This window comes from Pyrgilauda ruficollis, unplaced genomic scaffold (assembly GCF_017590135.1).
Source record: "Pyrgilauda ruficollis isolate IOZ18807 unplaced genomic scaffold, ASM1759013v1 scaffold12, whole genome shotgun sequence".
Taxonomy (NCBI): Eukaryota; Metazoa; Chordata; class Aves; order Passeriformes; family Passeridae; genus Pyrgilauda; species Pyrgilauda ruficollis.
This window is the reverse complement of record NW_024510321.1, coordinates 7,527,784-7,533,859: the sequence shown is the minus strand read 5'-3', so window position 1 is coordinate 7,533,859 and position 6,076 is coordinate 7,527,784.

The window sequence follows — 6,076 nt, the reverse complement described above, 5'->3', positions numbered from 1 at the left end:
CTCCGGGCTGGCCCTGTGGCCAAGGACAAGGGAGTCCTGGCGTACAGCAAGACAGGGAGGTGTTCCTGCTCCTCTCGTCAGGACATCTGGAGTCTGTGTCTAGTTCTGGGCTCCTCAGTACAAGGGAGACAAGGAGCTCCTGGAGCGGATCCAGCGGAGGGCAGCAAAGGAGATGAAGGAGCGTCTCTCCTTTGAGAAAAGGCTGAGGGAGCTGGCTCCGTTCGGCCTCAAGAGGAGACAAGTGACAGGGGACCTCGTTAATGTGTGTAGATATCTATGGGATGGTGCCAACAGGATGGACCAGGCTCTGCTCGGTGGTGTCCAGCAACAGGAGATAAGGCCATGGGCAGAAAATGATACATTGAACATGAGAAGAACTTCTTTACTGTGCAGGTGACCGTGCACTGGAGCAGACTGCCCAGAGGAGCTGTGGAGTCTCCCTCACTGGAGATATTCCAGAACCATCTGAGCGCAGTTCTGTGCCGGCTGCTCTGGGGTGACCCCGACTGAGCAGGGAGGCTGGACCAGATGACCCACTGGTCATATTCTAATTTCATTAACTCTACTACATCAATCACCTCTTTGATTGTGAAAAGAGGTGAGTTAATGACTTGTGATGGAAAGACCAGATGACCCACTGTGCTCCCTTCCAGCCTGACCCATTCTGTGACTCTGAGTTGGTGCCCAGCTGGGTTTCTGCAGGTGAGGGCTCAGACCCTGTGAGCTGGGGACGGGGGACACATCCCCACAGCCCTGAAGCACTGTTGTTCTCTGCAGCACTGACCTAATCTAGGTGTGACATGTGTACTATGAAACCATCCCTCATCGTGGCTGACTCACTTTTAATAAAGTTGTGCACAATTACTGCAGGGCAAAAAAAATGTAAAAGGGTGCTGTGCTGGATCTGCCACTTATCCAGATGCTGGGTAGAGGTGGGTATGAAGAACAGTTGTATAAATAAATTAAAATGCTAATAATATTCCCCCAGTGACAAGTACTAGAGCTGATTTCTGCAACAAAGCACAAGTGGCAGCTCACAAAACACAGCTGGAATGAGCTCGATGGTTGCCTGCAGGAAAGGCGTGTGCTATTTCACAGCAAATATTTACAACCCATTAACATGTGCAATTTAAAAGACCAAGTGAAAATTCCTCTGAGTTCTTTTAACTTTGTTCCCTATTTTCAGAGTGTAAAAAAAAAAAAAAAAAAAAGTTAATATGTAGCTGCTCCTGCTAATATTGATGATTGTAGAAAACTGACTACTGGGGGTGGGAAGTGGAGGAAGCAAAAGAAGATGCATTTTTGCATTTGAGAAACATTCTTGCCATAGTTCAATGGGCGTTTGTGGCTGAGTTCAGAGATAAAATTTAACCCCTTATACTTGGCCTTAAATAGTCAGTTGACAAGTAGGTACAAACCTGTGATACTTTGCCTCGTATTCATGTTTCCAGAATAAATTAAAAGTGTTGTAAAAGTTTCCTTTTGTCTAAACGGTGAAATATTTTCCTTTATCATGTAGCAGAAAAGTAAATCAAGTATGCAATTATGAGCTAAAAAAAAAAAAAAAAGCCTGAACACACCATTAAATGTAAGTATGACTTTTAAGGGCTAAATTGTATCCACTAAATATAAACATCTATGGATACTAAAATATTTACAAGCCTTCTAATGGATTACTTATCTGGTTTTAGCAGAACAGTAATAATCTGTAAGCACCTGGTTTGGGGAAACCCCCGATTTCAACCCAGGCTGTGGGATGAGCAGATTGAGAGCAGCCCTGCCCAGGAGGACTTGGGGGTGCTGGTGGGTGAGAGGCTGGACATGACTCAGAAACAGGTCAGCTCACAGCCCAGAAATCCAAACATTCCTGGGCTGCATCCAAAGCACTGTGGGCAGCAGGGCAGGGAGGGGATTCTGTCCCTCTACTCTGCTCTGGTGACACCCCAACTGGAATATTGCATCCAACACTGGAGTGCCCAGAAGAAGAAAGACATGGACCTCTTGTAGTGAGTCCAAAGGAGGCCACCAAGATGATCAGAGGGATGGAGAACCTCTCCTACAAGGGAAGACTGGGAGAATTGGAATTGTTCATGCTGGAGAAGAGAAAGCTTTGGGGTAACTTTATTGTGTCCTTCCAACACCTGAGGGGAGCCTGCAAGAAAGACGGAGAAGGACTTTTTAAAAGGTCGTGGGGACAGGACAGGACAGGACATGCAAACTAAAAGAAAGTAGGTTTAGATTAGATATTGGGAAAAAATTCTTTACAGTGAGGTGGTGAGGCACTGGCACAGGTTGCCCAGAGAAGCTGTGGATGCAGTGTTCAAGGCCAGATTGGATAGAGCTCTGAGCCACCTGGAATAGGGGAAGATGTCCCTGCCCATCGCAAGAGAGTTGGATCTAGATGATCTTAAAGGTCCCTCCCAACCCAAGCTTTCCTATAATTCTATGATTTTATATTTTCTTCACTGAACAAATAATAATAGGCATAAAAGCCATCTTGGATTAACTCAAAGAGCTCTTTAGGCATAGTGTATAAACACATGGAACTAGGCATCTGCTTAGGAAGTGATCTCTACAGAAATGCTGTCCTATGTAGAGACTGAAGGAGAAAACAGCCTTTTAACTGGATTTTATTTTTAACAACAATATAGCAAATGCATATAAGTAAGCAAATGTGACAACGATGCCAAGAACTGAAAGGAAGCAGCTTTTTTTTCCAAGTTCTGTTTCTCTTGTCTACTTTTTAGAAAATGCATATGTATTTACTGAAAAAAAAAAAAATACCAGTTTTGGCTGCTAATAGCATTTCTTCTTAGCCCTATGATAGTATACTAGTCAGGCATCTCTAAGATGAGAAAAAATACAGATGTGGGAAAGTGCCACTAGAGGGTTTGGAACTAACTTTTCAAACCTTAAATCTAGGGATCAAACTGAAGTTTAACTGCTGTATGAGAATACAAGGTAGAATAGCACCCTTGGAATAACAATACTAAAATTTGTTCATGCGTAAATGTATCCACCATGTATTAAAATAAACTACAGTGTGTCACCAATGTAGTGGAGAAAATGAATACCCACTGGTCTGACTGCTTTTATAAAATGTGTGTTGGACTCAAGTGAATGCAGGCAATAAAATGACACATATCTATTGTGTAAAGCCAGCATCAAAGGATGCCCTAGATTTTCTTTTCAATAAAAGTGTTGTAAACGAGGGGTTTGGTAGCCCTGAGAATTTTATTACAATTTTAGCATCTACAGGTTTTTCTCTTGTCTGGCTTGGTACATATATCTCCTTCTCCACTTGCACTGTTATCTGAAAAACAGGAAGATAAAATAGCACAGCTTTTTATATTCTGTAGTAATAAATTTCCTTTGTTTGTTTGTTTTTAATCTTCTGATGTTCCTCTAAGCCTGTGAAGCATTATTGCATTTTTCTTCACCTCTGTGGAATGACACATCACAGTATTATACCAAAAAGTTACTGGAAATATTACCCCTCAGAGGGACAAATGGCAACTTTCCACCAGGCTTAAAAATCAAGACTCTTCTATTATTAGGAATTTTTTTTTTTTTTAATGAAAAAAGGAACTTGTTAGCTTTTAGCTTTGTAGTGTTCCCCCCCTCCTTTTTTTAAACCACTTTTTGCTGAAGTCTTTTGAAGGTTAGAAGAAAATTTAAATATTTCTATCAGCAGACGTGCATAAATGATCTGCAAAGTGTCAAAATGCTTTTGTTAGTTCTCCAGGTTCATAAATAGAAACAGCAAAAATGTGGATTACTGCAGTAAAGTTTGTTTCTTTAGTTTTGAACTTGTAAGAATCCAATGAGGGGAAAAAGGGGAGACTATAATTATTGTGAAAATGTGTAAGAAACACATCTTAGTGGAAAGTATTTCTGTCTTCAGGAACAATAAATATTTGAGGATCTTGTCATGAGAGTACAATTTATGCATTCAGTGAAACTGAAGCCAGCCTGGGTGATAGCAGGGATCAGACATACATAGTTTTTCTCCAAACAGCAGAAGCTCAGGTATTTTGGAGTCTTTTGGCTCTTCTTTGTGCTATATATTAGATAAATTGAAGCAGGCAGAAAATATTTGTGGTCTATGCTAGATAACCTGGAGCAGGTTGAGACAGGTGCATAAAATCAAACACAGAAGTAGAGATTCCATCATGAGAATCTACTAGGGTAAAATTTCATGTAAATTATATTTTCATTAATAATGCAATTTTTTAAGGATTATGTTCATCAGCAAATATTCTTAGATTTCCATTCAATAAAAATTTCTCTTCAATAGCAAAAAAGTCTAGAGAGAACCATTAGACTGAAATAACATTGTTGGGTAAAATTAGGTGTAATACCACATAATGTCCTTCAGGGAAATAAACTGTTACTGAAAATGGTCATGAAGTAACAATTAAAATTGCTTCCAAAACAAGTTTTCTTGTGTGACCTCTAAAAAAGTTGGGAAAATTAGGTTTTCTTTTTTACCACATAAACTGAATTTTCCCAATTTTCCTCATGGTCAAAAATGATGTAGAAACAAGATCTTTCAGGAAGTTATTTGGGAGAGTAGTGCTGGTATTTACTGGAAAACAAATCATCCTGGCAATCCGATAGTGATACAATGTAAAGGCAAACAGGGTGACACTACTTTGCAATGAAAGCTGTAGCATTTGAGAGAGCAAAAAGAAGAAGCAAACACATATGGCTAAGAATGAGTACAAAGGGATGTTGCTAACAAAAAGTATTAATTAAAATTCTAATAATGCAACAGGACTAAAAAAGGCAGGATAAATGGAAAGAATAAATGTTATCTAAATGAAATAAATATAATCAGCTGGGTAGATGATACAATTGATTAGAGGATGCTTAAGAAGAAGCCAGAACAATCTCTGGGCCATAGATTATTATCTTCAGGAGTTCCTAATGCATGCACAATAGACTACCTTTTTAATCCACACATTTTTTAATTTTACTGTTTTTTTTTTTTTTTAATTTTCACATTTTAAAATATTAAACTATAGGGTCAGGAAATACGTGAATTAACATTTCCAAGATTCTTGAGCAAATTATTAAACTCTTTATCCACACCAGAAGATTAGAATAAACAATAACTAGTGTTCATCTACAACATTTTATTATAAATTGTATAATGAACTAACTAACCCTAATTTATCCCCTAGCAGCAACATTTATATCTTGATTTTAACAAGACTCTTTTGTCTCTATACAACAATGGCTATGTTGATTTCATAGCACCCAGTTTCTTCATCAAAATATTGTGTGGGCCCAAGTCAGTTATCTACAAAAGTTCTTAGAAGTCAGTGGTAAACTCTTTATCAGAACTTCCTCTTGATGTTACAGATAAATGTTATCAAATTCATGCTACAAGATCTTACTTCTGTTTTCCTCTTTGACTGGGACATAATCACCCACTTTTAGTTCTGATTAATCAAACTTCCACATCGATTAATGAATTACTCTGTGCAGAATCAGTGCTAGGCTGCCTGTTCTGGAATTATATTATGTTTGTCATCCTAAATGCTACTACAAGATTAATTTTTATTTCCTGTTGTGTTTCTCCATTGTATTAAATTTGACTGTATGGGGAACTTCTCTAAATTCTATATCCAGCTCATTTTCAAAATACATGCTGGACATACATGAGAGCAGAATAACATGCAGCTTATGGTAAAGTGTTACTTGCCAAATATCACATTAATTCAATCACTTTTTTCCCCTCATTTTTAATTTTCATTTAAATTTGTGGTACAGTTGTATTCTGACTCAGACAATGTGAGGCCAGATAGGAAAATAAAATGGACAATGGACTCCAAGGCTGAGAACAAAAGAGACTTGAAAAAATGAGAGTATTAATAGTGTTGGTTGTAATGGTGGGAGCCAACATACAATGTGGCTATTTGCACTAGGTGTTACTGAAACTCAGGAGTGAGTGACATTAAAGTCACATTAGAAGCAGAGTAAATAATTAGAAGAGGAATTCAATAAATGCAAAAAATCCCTCAGATTTACCGTAGTTAATTTCACTGGTGTCCAAAGGGCTCAGATCATC